The 18,660-nt window shown below is 35.1% G+C and overlaps 1 protein-coding gene across 1 annotated transcript in view; it reads left to right on the top strand.

Moving 5' to 3' along the window:
* LOC116216988 (uncharacterized) overlaps positions 1 to 18,660 on the top strand; it is a 451,866-nt gene that overhangs the window by 148,589 nt on the left and 284,617 nt on the right. Inside the window, 2 exon segments of the mRNA XM_085231079.1 lie at positions 4,006 to 4,055; positions 13,318 to 13,395. The gene's annotated coding sequence lies outside the window, so the exon portion shown is untranslated.

Genomic DNA, 18,660 nt, shown 5'->3' on the forward strand with positions numbered 1-18,660 from the left:
GTACTGTGTTTTTGTAGTTTGGTGACAATGTGAGAGAAAAGTGACGTTTGGGGTGGCCATGCAGTTTTTTTTGAGCATGGCATGTAGGCTCTTGTTAATAGTTGGCAATAAATGCATAATAGATGGCCTTTACTGTGACAACAACTTATATATATTATCTAATAACATTCTCAGCTGTATGAGTAATTTTCATGTAATTTGTATGAACAATACAAGCAGTATCTTTAAAATGGTTGGGCAAACTTTTCTGTGTACCCACCAAATATGAAACTGCCTGGAATTAATAAACCTTTGAGATTATTTTTCTATTTATTGTTGCTCCACTAAACAAAAGACCTTTTAATTTGATATTGTTTGGGTATTATATCAAATGTTTCATAGTAAGGTAATTTTAAAAAGCCCCTTATGCTCAAGGTTTTGCGATATGTGACAGCAGCATCACATTAGAGGAGAAATTGCTGTTGGTTTCTACTTTTTCAGAAAATAAGATTAGTATGTAAACAATTTAAAATAAAGCATTTAATTTGCTACTAATTATATAGTATATAAAACATTATTAATGAAAGCAAATTAGTCATGATTTTGTATTTATATATTTTCTATTGGCGCAATTGGCTCTTCATGAAATGTAACTCTCACTCTGCAAACATTTGCTTACTTCCTTACCTTTAGGCATCTTATTAATCCTTTTGAAGTCAGTGGGACAAATTCTGTGAGTATACTTTAGCAACCATAACTGTCTACAGGTTTGGACGTCAAACAGAGACTAAACTTCTATTGGAAGATATACTGACAAATTGTAATAGGGTGCCAAAGAGACACTGGGACTGCGATGCACTCTCCAATACTTTCTTGCCAAATGCATTATGAATTTGCCAGACTTGGTTTTCAGTTCTGAAGGTTTAACAGTTTTCCAGTACTGTTCTCTAGGTAAGGAAGCAGGTGTTTATCTCTTAATTTTACAAATGCAGCAAGTGGATCACTTAAGGAAGCTGGCTCAGAATCCTGATACTGGAGGGAGGGGTATAACTGAACTCCTGGTTCCTGATTCTGCATTCAGTACATTGCAAGATGTTCTCCAAGAAAATCTTTAAAAATATGTGTATAAATTAAAACTATAAATGTGTAACTTATTGTATTGAGTATACATTCACTGGCAAATAATGACTATTAAAGGAATAGTAAGTAAGTCTGTCGGATAGCAAGATTATTTTGTGTCATGTTTAACTCAACTCAGTCTAACTGAAAATTTTATCTATTAATTGTCCAATTTAACAGCTGATGCTGATCTTTTTTTCAGTTGCCTGTATGGATAAGTACAGCAATAGTCAGAAGGTGTAGTCTCAAAAGCACAATAAATCTCTTTGAGATCATAAAGTACAGCACCAAATTTAAAGGAACAAATGTAAGAAGTGCATTAACCAGTCTGTTAATTTAGTAATTCTTAGTCAAGGTGTTTTAAAGGAAATAATGCTTTAAAAACTGACCCACAGAATGGGTGGCTGTGAATCAGTAAATGTACAGCTAGATATTCAGCAACTAATTACAGAAAATAATACTGATCAATAAATAATACTGAATATCAAGGGTACCAAATTACATAAAAGTAATCCAAGAAGATTTGAAAAGATTTTTTATTGCTAGAAAGAAATTGTTTATTGTAGGAGAAATTTTTTCTTAAAAAAGTAATGAAAGACAGAATGTTTCAAGCTAATCTAAAAAAATCTCATATCAACCTCCATCTCTTTTATTCTTTGCCCCAAATTCTTTTTATTGTTTGCAGCATCTTTTCTGCATTTCCAAATATCAAACAATAGCACTATAAATTCAGACCTGCTGACCTCTTTCTACACATCAAATATAGGCCACAGAAATTTTTCACTGATTTGATATCTGACAGGCTAATGACAAAAATATACAGTCACTCCTTTCTTAACTTTCATATATGTATCTGAAACATAGGTAAAGAAGTGGTCATTCCTCCACTTGCTGGAAATCTCAGCCTGCCTCAACCCCTTCCAAAGCTATTGTAACTACCAGTTTTTGCCTAATTATATAACTAGGAGCGTGACAAAACACACATTACATCCCTTCTGAAAATATTCAAAATTTATTTTTAGATTGAGCTATACCTGTAGTTCAGGCCCTGATTATATAATTGGCAATTATATGTTTTGAGGACCATGGTCAGAGATGAAATTGTATTTTGGATTTTAACTTTTTATTTTCAGGTACCTAACTGTCATGAGATTCAATCAGTTTTGGACAATAAATTCCTTAATATCTCAACTGTTGGTCTCTCCTCTAAGAAGTAAGTTTTTTCCATGTAGACTTGTAGATGTATGGACTCATGTAAATAAAAATTCAGATTGTCTATCCATGGTCTATCAAGCTACTTTCAAACTTTCCGTGTCAAAAATTCAAATTAGTTTCTTCTGATTAAGTTTGAAATGTCCTAAGATGCATGGCATTTGTTCAACCATTCTCTACTTGAAGCTGTAATCTTGTTTTGGAGAAAATTTTTGTCCTTTATTATTTTATTTAGGATTTTTTTTTTGTCCCTTTCTATACCGTCATCTCTAATAGTGTTCATAGTCTGAAATAATGCATTTGAGTGAGGAAAGAAGGTTTAGAAAAAGCTTATTGAAAGTATGGCTGAGTGTAATTTCTATGATGTTCAGGACAATATATCTGTATTTTTATCAGCTGGCTGCGAATGAAAAAACATGCCATTGTATGATTAATGAAAATTGCCATTTTTAGAGTAATAGTAGTATATGTGTTCTTGGTAGCTATTAGAGTTTGCTATTAGCGCATCAGTGACGTTGGTCACTTAACATCAGACTATTTGCTGTATACTACCCTCACTTTAAAGAAATCTACTGTTTTTCAGTGATGGCGCATTGATAGTATGAAGTTAAGTGAGCGTGATTTAACTTTGAACATCATGCTACAGTTCCAATTAACCATTAAGTTGTCATTTACATGAACTCAAATGTTTTGATTGGAACAACCAATTGCTGTAGCTAGAAAAAAAAAAATAAAATAGGCTTTATCCAGATCGGTTTAGTAAGCATGAGTTCTTCACGTGTTATAAGGAAGTTGCTTCAGATCTCCTGGGACAAATTGGAATTTGACTGACTGCCAATAAGTGAGGTCATACTCTTATCTTGTTTATTTGTTTATTTCTAATTTTTGAGTGAACACTGTGCTCATTAAAGTGAACTCCTCCTCACTAGTTTTAGCCAAGCACTACCATATTCTATATAATGAATTATGTACACTTGAATCCTTTTCAATAGTTCATCTAATTTCCTTGGAATTGCATGGAGTACTTTAGGATTAAAGTATTTTTTCCAATTTTTATTTCTAGCACAAATCTTCATTTGGTTAGCCTTGTGCAGCAGATGTTTGCCTTTTCACTCTTCCCATATGGAAGTGAGATGTTGGGCTTTTCAATATTTTGCTTTGTTTTTATAGGTAAGAGAAATAATTGAGAGAGCAGCTGAGTTAAAATGTTTCTCTACATTTTGGGATTTGTAATGTGTACAATGTATTTGAATTACTGTGGACCTTTATGGGTTTATGTTGTTTTGTGGTCATATCTGAGAACAGGGAATACATTTCATGATCTTAGCTTTAGGAAAATAAGTCACATTTTTTCTATGTTTCATGTTACTTGTTTTCAATGGTGTGGCCCTTGCTTTTCATCCCTAAGGTTTGTTGGATAAATTATTCAGTGTATTAGAGAAGTATTTAGAAATTCTATTCTGGTGGCAAATAGATACCAGTGACTTAATGCTTTGGGCACAACGCTAAGCAATATCAGATCTCTGAGGCTTGAGACAGTTAAAATATCCAGATTTTGTCTGTAAATGTTTTCTCATTTGAAAATGTAAACTTCCAGAGTTAATGCTGCCATTACCAGAATGTTGCTGGCATTGCTCCTATGTTAGAAGATAATTACTGGACTCATTCTTGACATGTAACATTTATTTCTTTTAGGGAGGCGGGTGACAAGCACACAGAGCTCACTGCTAAACTACTACAATCAAGTAAGTTTTCTTCTTGCTTTCATTAACATTAATGTATTTTCCAAAATATGCAAGGAGTTAATGGAGAAAGCATCTGTGTAGTCTACATTATGAGAGAAATTTATTATATACTATGTAATGAGTTTGTTCCTATACTTGACATGGTATATCTCATAAGCAGTTAGATTTTTGATTGCCTTTTATGCTTTTCAGATGACCTACACACACATTTTTATTTTTATTTTGACTGACTAAGGTGTTTTCTTAAGTCATTTCCTGCTTTGTCACCCTAGTCTGGAGAACTTTTCGTAAATGCTATGAACCATGTAAGACTCGCATAATAAATGCATTTCTCAGGTAAAGACTAAAATATTTTTTATGAGGCTTGTTGTATCCTATTTCTACCTAGATGGAGAGCTCATGATGTGAACCCGTAACAGATTAGAAAGAGTTGCAATGTTATGTGGTCCAGGAGTTACTTCTTTACTAGTCATCTGCTCATTTTCTACCTTTCTGTCATAGCATTTTGACTGTCACCTTCCCCCTCTACCATTCTTCCTCTGTAACAAAGATGATGCCACACAGTGCCCCAAAGGCGTTGCGTCCCCCTTAGTGAAATGGCCACATTGCATATAAATAAATATAAATAATCTCATATAAAATAGCAAAGAGCACAGCAGAAAACTTGAAAATCCTTGAAAGACATTTTGCACTGCATGTATTGTTGACTTAAGGCAAAATATTCACTTGCTCAAATCAGCTCATTTTGTAGTTTCCTTGTCATACATCTTAATGTCAGCAACATCTGCAGTGGAATTATAATGTGGATCAGTGCAGATTATCACCAGTTAATAAAGAGTCAAAAGCATGTTTTAGGTAGCGCAACCTCTTCAGTTAATTTCTGTGAATAATGTACCCACATATTTTTGGTAACAACATACATCAAACACAAAAGCTATGTGCAGCGTAAGATGTTATTTTTTTTTAAATTTATTTATTTCTTTTTTTTTTGCATGTCCAAGATCAAATCCAGCAGCTTGGTCTCCTCTTCAGATCTTAGCTCCAAATATTCATTTTTACTTAACAAAATCATTTGAGTGCTCATTTTGACATAAAACTCACAGGGGAAGTGCTCTTAACTTTATGTACACCTCTATAATCAGAAGGGAAAATATTAAATTAATGAATTCAGAGGATCGTTCCTTAAACACTGATTCTCAGAGTGAATGGAGATCATGGGGGAATCTTTCATCTTAACAGTGTCATTTTAAGTCATAGCAAAAAAAGATCAAAGTTTTGATAATTTCAACTGCAAGGTTTTGGGCGCACTGCTGACTCATTAAGCGTGAGCTGGAGTTTTCAAAACCATCTTGGAGATGTCCAGAGTTCACAACAGATGAAAAGGGAACCGTATTCCCCAGCCCCAGAGGCAATTTTGAAAATATAATTCTAGTTATTAGTGGATGTTATTAACCATACAAAACTTCTGCCTTATCTTTGTTATCTCAAGAAACACTTTTTCTGAGAGTACTGTTTCTGAGAGTTTGATTGATTTATCCCCAGTTGATTGCCTTTTAGATGGTGGCACTTTCCATTTTATGGAAATGCCATAAGGCTTTAAATACTGAGATTCAGAAAGGGCTCTAGGGGTGAACAGATAACTGTCCAGGACCCTAAGACCCACAGGGTACAAACTAGATAAATTAAACATTGCTACAAATTGACTAGTGCTTGAGTGAGAGTTGGAAGGTGTGTGTTAGTCTCTACAAGTGTCCTCCACAAGGCTGCTGGCTTTGTTTAGTTCTGAACAACAGGGCAGCACTTGTCAGTCCAGCAGTCTCCAAGGACAATAGAAATAGGCTTAGCAGCTTAACATTTACCTGTAGCCAGCTTTCTTGTGAGCACTTAAAATGCTCTCACAGTAAGCACAAACATTTCAAGTGAATACTGCAGTTTCAAACCCACTGGTTTCAAGGAAATGCTTTTAGGATCAGAGTTTTTTTGTAGTAAAGTCCATGTTGTGGCCCAAACTACCTGGTAATGAAAGTTTTAGAACTGTGTGGTTTTCCTCTGGTTTCCACAGGGATGTGCTCTCCCACCTGCATTCAGGAGCGCTCAAAGAACTGGCTGGGGTTAATGTAGAAGTGTTACATGCACAGCAAACCTGTCCGTGTCTGTAGTGTTAGCAGCAATGGATGGCTGCAAGTGCAGGTTTTTTTTATTAATTACAATTTTTAATTAATACACTAATTAATACTAAGCTGCTGCATCTTCACTGGCGTCTATTTATGATTGCTGTTACCTGTATTTCAACAAATTATATATTTGTTCTTCTGCTAGCACAAAGTCACTGTGATTGTGGATGCCTAAAGGACTACATGTCCCTGTAGTGTAACTCACTCTCTCATGCAGCATTAGAGGATACAAATGTGTGTGTTCTTCAGTATTACAACATTTTATTGATTTAAAGGGCATTTTACAACATTCCCTGCACTTAAAATAGGAAAGGAAATGATCCATCAGTGCTTGTATTTGTATTGTTTGCAAGTTGATCTCTTCCAGGACACAAAGTTTTTGGAGTTCAGAGGACTTTTTTGCTGGCCCTGAGTCTGAGCATTTAATAACACTTCGAAAGCAGAAGCAGCATTGTATAAGCATTGAAAATTGGAAGCAAAATGCACTTAGATTAAAAAATAAACAAGATTGAGAGGGTTTCTTGCGTACACTATACTTAGCCCTTTCAGAGATGAAAATAAGTAGATTTCTGAGATTCTGAATGCAAATCTTGGTGCTAATCATTTGAATTTCCAAAATAAATAAAAATTATCCCCAAACAAAGCCCTGCTAGAAGCACTGAACATGCCAGTGGCAAGTTCTGCTTCAGACTGCAAGAGATAAAGTATGTTAGTGCGTATCGGTTAGTCTAATTTATTCAGTGTCATTGCCATATCACAACCTTCTGTTTGATTTTCTTATAAACTAATAATTTCCTGAATGAGCTAATACAGACACTGCCACTAGTACCTCTGCCTTGTAGAAGTTTTTTATTGTTGTGTATGCAACTAAATTGAAATATCTTTCACTTGAAATATTGACTTTAATATCTCATTTGAAAAATTCATGAAGCCTTTGATGTTAAATCCATACTCAATTTAGCCAAATGCCATTAGAATATGCAATACGCCTGAATACAGAAAGCATTATTGTCTGTGTTTCTGCAGAAGAATTACATTTTATGACTGTAACGTCAGGATCTTTTTTGGATTTGTGCATGAAGAAAAGAAAGAGAAAAGCAGCACATTAGAAGTAAAATGAAAAGTGGTATTGATTAGGCGCTCATTTACCCTCTTTGCTTCAGTCCCTAAATGCATGGAAATAAGGGTTGTGCCACTGCAAGTAACAATGCTCCATAATGAATGGAACAATCTTTAGAAAATTAGTGTAAACATGTATGATAGTGCACAGATGTTGCTCCTAGTAACTGTCGCACATTTATTTTACATCTTCATTTACATATGTCTCTTTATTTCCTAATAGTATCATAATAGAAAGATGACAATAGTTAATGATTTCATAAAACATGCAATGTAAAGACTGATGGAGAGGTAGAACATTAATTGAAACCTATAGGTAGTGTACATCAGAATTACATCTCTGAAAATGACTCATGATAGAAATATCCCTCCTTTACAGTGAAAGACAAAGACAGGTAAAAAAAAAAACAACACCAACAAACAACTAGGCTTTCAGCAAATTAATTTTTTTTCCAGTAAAACAGAGACTGGCAAATGTTGCAAAATCTCTTGAATGCTAATAGAATGGTATTTGCCTTTAGTAATTTATGGGCACTTTTCTCCCAGCTATCGATCACATTTAAAAAAAGTAAACTGCATTAACATTTTAGGCAATAATGGCTCCAGAAAATGTCTGATTTTTATCACTACCAAAACTGATGACATGATACTTGGTTCCTTAGCAGAGGTGAGAGAGTGGTAGCTCTCAGAGTGAGTGAGTATGCCTGCAGTGCACTAATGGAAGAGCACTGAGTGAGCTGGAGCTGGAGCAATGCTTGGAGCTTGGTTTCTTGTCTGAAAACATAAAGAATATGTTGATGGGACAAGCCAGGAGGCTGCTGTGTAGCAGCACAACGAAATGCCCAGAGGACCTTGGAGTGTGGGGATTGTAATGACCATGGTAAATCGAAGCAGGAGGGAGCAGAGCTGCTCTCTGCCACCATCTTCTGGCCAGTCTCTGGGACAGAAACCTCTGCAGGCTTCAGTCTCCTGTTGCCTCTCCAAGAGGAACAAGCACAGCCATTTTAGGCAAACTTGTACTTGAAAAATAAAGTACTTGCTAAAAATTTCCAAAGGACGAATGGGTCTTAACAAACTTGTGCAGATGTCTACTAAAGTGGATAGTACAAATTGCCAGACTAAGGAAGCTGAAAGCTCTGAGTGAGTCTAGAACGCTTGTGCTGTGATTTTTTTCTTGGAATTAAGGATAAATGTTTTATCAGTGATTATGGTTCTTATGTGGTCAGATAGTTCTGAAATGCTCCTTGAATAAGTGTGTTATGCATGATTGTGATTAGACTAGAATTCCTGTGGAGTATTTATATATTTTGACTGGAAACAACTTCATTTCAGTAGTTAACATTTTTTAACCTTAAGGTCAATGTGGAAGCAGTTCTCTGAATGCTAACCCTTGTGGGTTGCTTTTGCTGAAACTCTGCATTGCTGTATGGAGATAACTTGAAAAACGAGGTCTGTTTGACCCATTACTAAATTTTTTCTTTCTTTTCCTGGCATCCTTCTGTTTAATTATTTGTTACTCCAATGAAGTATTTGGAGACTGCTTATAGAACTTACAGCTTTGTTACCAGAAGGCATGCCTGTAAGGTACATTGACACTGAAAGTAAAATTAGATTTAAGATTCAATCTCTGATCATATTCCTTGTTTCGCTGTAGGCCTTTACCATCTGCAGAAATCCTCTGTGATCTGTGGAAGTGTGCCCAGGTGGCCAAGAAGGCTAGTAGTATTCTGGCTTGTATCTGAAATAGTGTATCCAGCAGGAGCAGAGGAATGTTCATCCCTCTGTACTCAGCACTGGTGAGGCCGCACCTCCAGTACTGCAATCAGTTTTGAGCCCCTCACTACAGGAAAGACATTGAGGTCCTGAAACGTGTTCAGAGAAAGGCACTGAAGCTGATGAGGGGTTCCTGTGGGAAACAGCTGTGGGAACTGGGATTGTTTAGCCTGGAGAAGAGGAGGCTCAGGGAAGACCTTATTACTCTCTACAGATACCGGAAATGAGGTTGTAGTCAGGTGAGACTCAGCCTCTTCTCCAACATAACTTGCAATAGGATTAGAGAGAATGGCCTCAAGTTCCACTCGTGGAAATTCAGGTTGGATGTTAGGAAATACTTCTTCTCTGAAAGAGTCCTTAGGTACTGGAATAGGCTTGCCCACGGAGATGGTTGAGTCGCAGACACTGTAGGTGTTCAGGAAATGTTTAGATGTTGTACTGAGTTTAGTGGGTGTAGTGGGAAATACTGGTGATAGATGGGTGGCTGGACTGGATGATCTCGGAGGTCTTTTCTAACTTTGGTGATTCCATGTAAGTTTTTGTTGTTGTTTACTAGCAGAATAGATTGATATTTGTTTCCTCTATAATTAATTGTGACAACAGTGAGCACATGAACTTAATTTACAAAATGTGTACAAAGTGGACTCACTGCCCCTCTGATTCTTTGTACTGTGTCATTTGTTTTGTACTTTTATCTCTGCTTGTTCTTAATCAATTTAGTTGAGACAAGTTAACATAGATTTTAAAAAGAGAGTTCGTAAGTATTAATTAACAACTGAGTGATTTTTTTTTTCATAAGAAGTAGAATCATATATATTATGAGTACAAGTAAAGATTAAATATGTTAATATACTGGAAGAAATTATATGAATCGAAGACCATGTAAATGACATGATCTTTCTACATGATCCATGTAGAAATTAATATGTTTTCTTACGTCTTAAGCAAGTGACCAAACATTTCTTGGAGAACTTGTACTTCAGTGCTCTCTTTCTTTAACAGAAGAAAAGAACTTCAGAACAAATGTACCTTAAAAGGACTTTTTACATCATGACAAATAATATAAAATTGTCAGAAGTATATATTAGGTTTCAGTATATAGTTTATACGTACCACTGAATCAGATACTGGTGAATAAAACTTAGGGAAATCCATTTGCCATGCCTGAAGACTTCACTGTGAATGGTTTTACAGATCTCATTTTTCAGATCTTTGCAGTATGCTGACTACTGAAGATTTGTGGGAAAGAACGCAAAAGTTTTTTCAAAAAGAAATAAACTTTCAACTAGAATTTTGAAAAGTTGCATAAATCAGCTAGTGGTGATATGTCTATGAATGCCAAACATAAGAACACATGCTCCCTAAAACAAATTGAATCTTTTATTTGGATCACTTATTCAATGGTCTTGAATTTTTGACTTGCAGTTTCAACCAAGTAAGATGAGGTGGCCTGTTCAACCCATGTTATTAAAGAAATTGGTTCACCTATTTGATTTCATGTCATTGTAGTTGCAGCCATTCATTTATTCAATAAACAGTTTGGTATGTTCTGAGAAGTAATGAATATTGATTAAAAAATTGATCACTTATTAAGAAACAGTCTAGGGGAAATTGTTTATTCAATCAATTTTATTTTTTTATTTGTTATTCATATTTTCCAATTTAATCTACCCCTTCCCTAGGCTCCCAAACTGCCAAGCAAATCAGAAGGAAGGGCAGACACTGCCCGCAACTTTGCAGAGAACACAAAACCCAATGCTTTTGTTCTAGATGATGTTACTTGGCCCTAGTAAAGAAGATGATGATTGAAAACACTGAATACTTTACGTCATGCACCTTTGTCTATAGGACTGAAACTTCAACTTGTAATAGAATTTATTAGGCTTCCTGCTTCCTTTTACAGGAAAGTAACTGGCTCAGTTACTCATCAAGACTCATCAAGTCTGATGCTGTCAAAATGCAATAGTTACAAAAGTATTATGGGTTTCATCTAAGCTGCCAGAGATTCCAAGCATGGAGGCTGACTGCAGAAAGCAATAAGAGAATGATGTGCAAAAGTGCTCTGGAGTATATACTCATTCTTTTAAAATGAGATCTAGGCCACGAACAGACTCACTGAGCAGCACTTTGTACATGAACAGACCGCCCATCTGATCTATGTTTTGTCTGTGCACAGTAATTCTAGGTTTGTTGTTCATCACACTAATAAATAAGAATCCTTGACATTCACTGGCAATAGATAAATACTTCTGCATTCCCAGTGACTTACTCTCTTTGGGATTTTGCTACAGAAGTTGGAAAATTTTGTGTTACTTCTGCCTTTGAATTTGCACACAGATATGGATTTTCCCTCTCTGCTAATGGAATTGGGACTGAGTGCAGTTCTCCTTTTATTAAAACAAAGGTGTGCTAAACTCTTCACATCTATTATCTATGTTTTACACACCTGATATATTCTCATATCTAAATTCATGTCAGAATGTTATTTTTCAGGAAATACATATATATATAAAATATATATATATGTGTATATATGTAAAGCATTTGGGAGATATCTTAGGGATGTGAAGCCTTGTTTCCGGACATCTCTTTAGGGCACCCACAGTACTATAACCAATAAACTAGATGTATATGCATCTATCTGTTCTTTCATGGGGAAAGATGAGGAAGCACTGCACATACAGCCAGTTACTATTTCTGTGGGCTTTGAGCTAATAAATAAAACCTCACTCTCTTCTAAGTAGCTGAAAGATAAGATTGCTTCTGCAAGAACAGGATAGGCAGTGAGAGGTCAGGGCTACATGCTTTGAAAACTGCAAGGGAGGGGGGGCGTCCTGTAAAGGATACCTTACAAAAGGAGGGTCTTTTCACTAAGGGTAGAGCAAGAAGTACTTCTTTAATGTATAGCAAATGAGATTTGTATTATGTGTAAGGGAAAGAAGCAATCTATCAGACAATAATGCTAATTGGGGAATGGGAGCAGCTGTTTAAGGAGGCTATGTAATTGTCATAATTTATATGAAACAGTTATACAGATATTTACAGATTATCACTTGTTAATAATAGACCAGGCTTATAAGTACAGAGCTGTACTGATTGACCAACTGAGCTTCTTTTTCTCCCTTCTCTGCTACAATTTTTTTTTTGTTGGTTGAACTGCTGATTACTTCTTCTTGGTTGTATCTGAATAAGAAATGGTTCAATAATTTGGAAATTATAAGTTTCAGGCCAAATGTACATGTCATTAAAAGAACAGACATATGTATCTGATAGGACAGTTTGTTATAGAAGTTTGGCTTCTGTAGGCTTATCCATAAGGCTAAGAGCTGGATCCAAACTCCCAGCCATTAATTTCTGAAACTTTAGATGTGATCACTATAGTAAAATCTAATCGATATTGATTTTACTTGAACTTCCATTTGATGCCATCCAAGAATAACCAGCAAACATGTAGGGAAACTTAACCAATGCCTAATTGATTCATTCAAATGAAAAATTAACAGCATTTAGTTAATACATTGACAAAGACCACAGGAGTGCTGCACATAACCTCAGAATTCCACAGACAGACATTTTTATAGGTTGCTATGCAAAAAGACTTGAGAACAAAGTGCTCTAACTTCTTTCCAAGATTGCAAAAGATTTTCATTGACTTGAGCAACAGTGAACACTATTTAGTTTAAGACAAAGCCTGAACACTGTATATTTGGCAGTTCAAGGCTTGCTAAATTTAACAACCTTATATAAAAGTGTATAAAAGTAATGATGATTAATTTTCCAGGATTTCTATCATGCTGTAAACCCTACGTATGCACTCATTCTTCTATCATGTAACTATCCTGATACTTCTTGTAGGGTTTTTTCCATGTAGGCTCCTGGTTATACTGCAAACTAGTCCTGTTGCAGCCACTCCTGGATATAAGAAGTGAGGTCTGTTGTATTTACAGCATTAGGCTTAAGGTGTAGAGCAATTAATTGACGTTGCATTAATTTTGAGTAATTTTAAGAAGTTATCTGTGTTAACACCTTCATGAAAATTTGTAGCGCTGATAAGAAAGTGTTTGCTCTTCATGAATGACCTTTATCATGGTTAAGGGGATCCCTGTTTGTTAGTCTCTGTGTACCAAATGAGTCTAGACTCCTTGATGTGTGAAATGAGTAGCTACCATTGTGAACTGTTTTATCATATTTTCTAGTTACTCTAATCTTCTCTCTTTGAATGGAATTGCAACATTTTGCATCGCAGAAAAGACAAACATCTAGCTGTCCAGAAGGTAAAGTGCCATTTTGTTCTTCTTTAGGAATTCTTGATGAGATTGGCAAAACATCAGCAAAAACTCAAGAAAATCACCTACTGACTCTCCAATTATTCCTGATGGCATATTTAAATTTATATATATTTATATTAATTTACTTTTTGAGACATATTTGTGTCAGAACAAAACAGAAGACCCAACCTCAAACTTTATTTAATTGCCATTAAGTCAGAACCTGACTTTCACAGTAGTCCTAATTTAAATTAAATTAGTCCTCAGAATATTATGTTTTCCCCACTAGAATCCTTGAAATTAAAGCAAAGCATTTTATACTGGAATCATTATGTTAAAATGGCTATTTATGATTGTTTTAAACCAAATGGCTAAAACCAGCTTTATTCCCATGCTCACATTAAATAGCATGCACACTGCTACTTTGTAATTGTGGCAACACATTTTAGAATGTTCCTCATGTGTACAGAATGTAGAAAAATCCCATTACCGTGTTATTCAACATGAAAAACTATTAGAGCCTCCAATTCAAATATGCCTTTTTGAAACTACTGAATTAACAGAACTAGATTAAAATATAAATGCACTTGTTAAGTAATATTTTATTTTCAAAACCCATTTTCTCTTTATATTATTTATACAGTCGGTATGTTTGACCAAGAGAATTGATATATTGTCCTCAATAGGGTAAATATCCACTGTGATTGCTTCTTTAATTGCCGCAGCAACCTCTTTGCTTTCCTAGAAAGCAGTAAGTCACTGTTTAAGAAAAGAAGGCCATTGCTGTTTCTCCAGGTACAGTGCTGTGTGTAGAATATGAGCCTGTCCTTCTTGCTTCACTGTAAAATACCAAGCCTTATCCTCTGTCCATTCAGTAAGTCACTATAGGGGCAGAGCATCAAGGCACCCTCTCTCTCTGCTAGGAAAGAGGCAGCCAGGATTGCACAGAGCTGCAGGCGGTGCATTCTCTCGAGTTCATGGCTGAGTGTCTTGATAACAAGACAGAAATATTGCATGGTGTTAAAAATACCAGAGATCAAATTTAAAGGAAGGAAAGTATAGTATTTATTCACATTTCCAGGCACAAAACTGAGTATGTTCACTACACAGTTTGGGGGCTTAATAAGCCCAAGTCCCAATGAATTGGTTCTTGACAGTTATGAATGGTAGAGTAGCTGCATTAAAGCAATGAGGGAGCTAACAGCAGGTTTGAAACTGGGTTTGAATAAATCATCAACCAAACACATAACGGCATTGTAACAGTAGGCCAAAACCTCTACAGCCATGTGATTGCTAGTTGCCAGGAGACGATGGATCTTGGGCATTCGGAAAATACTGAAATAATTTTAGCTCTCCCAAATTTATAGAACCTTTGGAAACACATTTAAATTTAATACATTTAAATCTATTAAAGTATAACTACTTCATCAGATTGAATGTGAAACTTTTAAATGAAATACAACTTTTTAACTAAAACAGTATACTTTTCACATTGGTCTGTGCTTTCTTCTGTATAATTTATAATGTATTTAAAAAGAATATTTGTAAAATGCACTTAGGTATTTAAAATCTTTGCTGCAGTGATTCAGTGCTTCTAATGAACACATACTAATGCTGTGTAAAGTGTCTGCCTTGCCTTCCCTTTATGCAAATGCATATCTTTATGCTTTAAAGTAGTCCATGGGAGATCATATGCACCAATTTCATGTTTAAATTTAATCCCATTAATGAGTCTTTAGAAGCTAAGATTTAATACTTTGTTTGCAATTACCTTTCCTGTGAAAACATTTGTTACATTACGTCAGTGTTAGAAACATTACATCAAATCTATTCTTTTTGTCCCTTTCTTTTAGGAGAGATTTTCCCAAATGTTCATGTGTTTGTGCTATCCACATATGCAGTGTGTAATTGATAGGCTTGATTTACAGGAGATGTCTGTTTTCCTATCTTTTGGATGAAATTTTGAACTTAATTGAATTGAATTAAATCAGTAGATGTCTATTTGTCTGATTTGTGGCCCCAGAGATGAAAGAGGCAGACTGACTCCCCATAGGCTGCTCATCTGGCTCAGGGCCATCTTCTGAAAAAGAGGCAACACTCTCATCTCTAGCATTTGCTGCACAACTTGGGATGAACATGGGACACCACAGAGACTTCAGAACAGCTGAAAGATGGAGCTGTCTTCTCTTTATTTGAAGTTCTGCCATAGACTTTCATTTGTATGACACCGGGCTGTTGCCTAAATTCCTCAATAATAGGGAAGACGTGCTTTTTGTAAGCACGTGCACGTGCTTTTTATAAGGCTATTGTATTTTTGATTATAAATACTCAATTAGTTGTTAGCTTACAGTAAAAGAATTAACAGGAGAAATATTTAAATCTGATGATTTGTGAAGTGTAAATTCATAGTGCATCTAAATTCTGTCTTAAGTAGATATAATGAATACACTAATTACATTCTTTATGTGCACTGCATTAACACAGATAGAAGAATTTATTTCAACACAATACATTTTTGCAAGTGTTCGATCAACTGAGAATTCCTTTTTTAGAATATGTTAAGGCGGCAACATCATAAAATAGCACCAGGCAAAGCGTGGGAGAGAGAGAAACAGTGAGTGAGACTAAGGGCATGTGAAGAACAGTCACTATCCAGCAACAGCAGCAAAACAGTTTCAATTTTCTGGATTATTAATTCAAATTCACACGCACATGCCAGTTAAAATTAAAGGCCTTTTTTTACAGCTCTAGTTTAAATTAAAGATTATATTCTGCTCCACAAGTCTGCATTAAATAGCTTATTTTGCGCACCAAGCTCTCATTTTAAAGCTAATAAAGAAAAGACATAGCATGTACGTGCAAGCTCAAGACAGGAAGGGTCTAAATTACTACACCTGTTTCACTTGGGAGCTACTTTATTAGTGTTACAAAACTTGGCTTTCAATTTGGCAGTCAGAAGCACATTTAGAACAAGCATTTCTTTGTTTTGACAGAAAGGCTGTGGTAAATGAATGACGTTTGAGCGAGGTGTGAAATGTGAAGGTACAAAATTAACTAGTAAGATAATTACTGTTCTAATTCTGCATAAACAAGCATTTTGAAAATCATTAATAGTTCAGGGAAATAATGTTAGTGATTAAATAAGGTGGTTTGCATCACTGAGCACAACTAAGCTGCTTTAATTACATTTGAAAGCAAGGGAAAGCAGCTAATTAAAATTAGCACAGGGTTCCTGAATGACCAGCACTGCATTGTTGCCTTAACCTGTTTAATTGCTTGTTTATTAATATGTCTTTATTTTCCCCTCTTCTGCATTTAACAAAATTATTTAAAAAGTTAAAATGTGTAAAGACAATCTCACTATGTATACTTACCAGATATGAAATGCACATATAGCCCAGGGAATTACAAGGCAAGCTAACATCATTCAAAAGCCATAACTTTTTTCATATTAATAATGTTTTCTTCCTGAGTCACATTCATATGTCAATCACGTCCATGGGCAAGAAAAATGGTCTTTGGCACAATTGCCGAATTGCAGCATTTTGTAGCTGTTTTATTTTTAAAATCTCTTGAATACTAAATTGTTAGCTAAAATATAGGCAATAAATCTAAGACTAATCAATAATAAATTATGGAAAGCGTGAGCAAAAATGCCATCTAAACTAAAAGAAAGTTTTATTCCGCCTCAGCCATTTTAAGCAAAAAATTGCACTAAATTGACCATCTGCAGTAGGTAGCTCTGTTCTAAGGAAACATAAGACAGTATTCCGTAGTTGCTGGCATATTCATCCTTCAGTTAAGGAATACCAATTATATATGAATGCATTAGGCAGCTGACTTTTTTTTCCTGGTCCTTCATGATTATGTATATTTTTAAGATAAGTTTCACTTTCTTATTACAAAACTGTAAGAAGTAATTGGGAAGGGTGTCAATCTATACACTTTACAGTATAATACATCTAAAAATAGAATTAAAAAAATATATATATTTAGGTATAATCAAAGCAGGCATGATGTTTTAGTATTTGATTTAGTATTTATGCTTCACCTCTGATGTGAAAGGCTCAGATGCATAATAATTTACATACATATACATTTTAAACAGTAAAAATCATTAAAAATATGAAATTTTATATAGAAAGGTATCAGATTCCAAAGAGATCATGGGAATTTTGTTTATGCAATTGATAAGCAATTAAAACAAGAAGTTAATTTTAACTTCATGAATAGAATCATAGAATGGCTTGCATCGGAATGGAGCATTAAAGATCACCTATTCCCAACCCCCTGCTCTGAGAACACCCAAGTTCTCTGCAGGGCTGCTCTCTGTAAGTTCTACTCCCAGTCTGTATCATGCCTTGGGCTGCCCTGACCAAGATGCAGCACCTTTCTCTTCTGATTGTTGAACCTGAATCCCTCTTCAAGCTTGTTCACATCCCTTTGAGTAGCGCCTGTAATTCTGTTATGTAAAAAACATGTAAAAAAAAAAAAACATTGGCCATATGCTGACCACGTGCCACTCATATGCCATCCATATTCAACAGGCATTATGTACACTATTTTGTAGGTGCTTGTTTTTATGAACAACGAGATCAGGATCCTGCTGTGTGTTATAGGATGGTAAAGAAAGACCCAAGCCACAGTTTTTAATGGGAATTGTCTCCTTCATGTCTACGCAGTGTCAGATCAGCATTTTCAATCACTGTGTATAACAGAAATAACCTTGATGCTTGTGTAGAGAAAATATTTTAAGTGGGTAGATTTTCAGTATTCAGAAACATGCAAAGGCAGAGGAAGATGTCTGGTATAACTTACATAAACAGTCTAAGTCCTCGAGTAATTTAAAAATGTCTTCCTAACATTTTAAAAGCAAACAACTAAACAAAAAACTGGAGAAAAGTGAAAAAAGAGTGTTAAAAAAATCCCTATCAATTTAAACAAACGTCGTAATTAGGTCTTACAAAGAATTTTTAACAGCATCTCATTGCCATAACAACCATCTTGCATCATCTAAGAGATACATGACAACTTCTAGTAATCAATGTGGAGTATAATTAATGGTGGCATTTCTTCGTGTTCTAGCAATGGGATAAATGAAAGCTTGATATTATTTTTCAATTGCAAAGTTCCTTGGCCTTTTATTAGATCATGGTCATTACAATTATGACTAAAACCTTTCATTAACCCTTATTTAAGTATTTTGATATCTCTATAATGTATTTCCTCAAGTTGATATATACAAAAAATCTGCTATATGAAGGACAGACT

The sequence above is a fragment of the Meleagris gallopavo genome, chromosome 10, assembly GCF_905368555.1.
Source record: "Meleagris gallopavo chromosome 10, MGAL_WU_HG_1.1, whole genome shotgun sequence".
Taxonomy (NCBI): domain Eukaryota; kingdom Metazoa; phylum Chordata; class Aves; order Galliformes; family Phasianidae; genus Meleagris; species Meleagris gallopavo.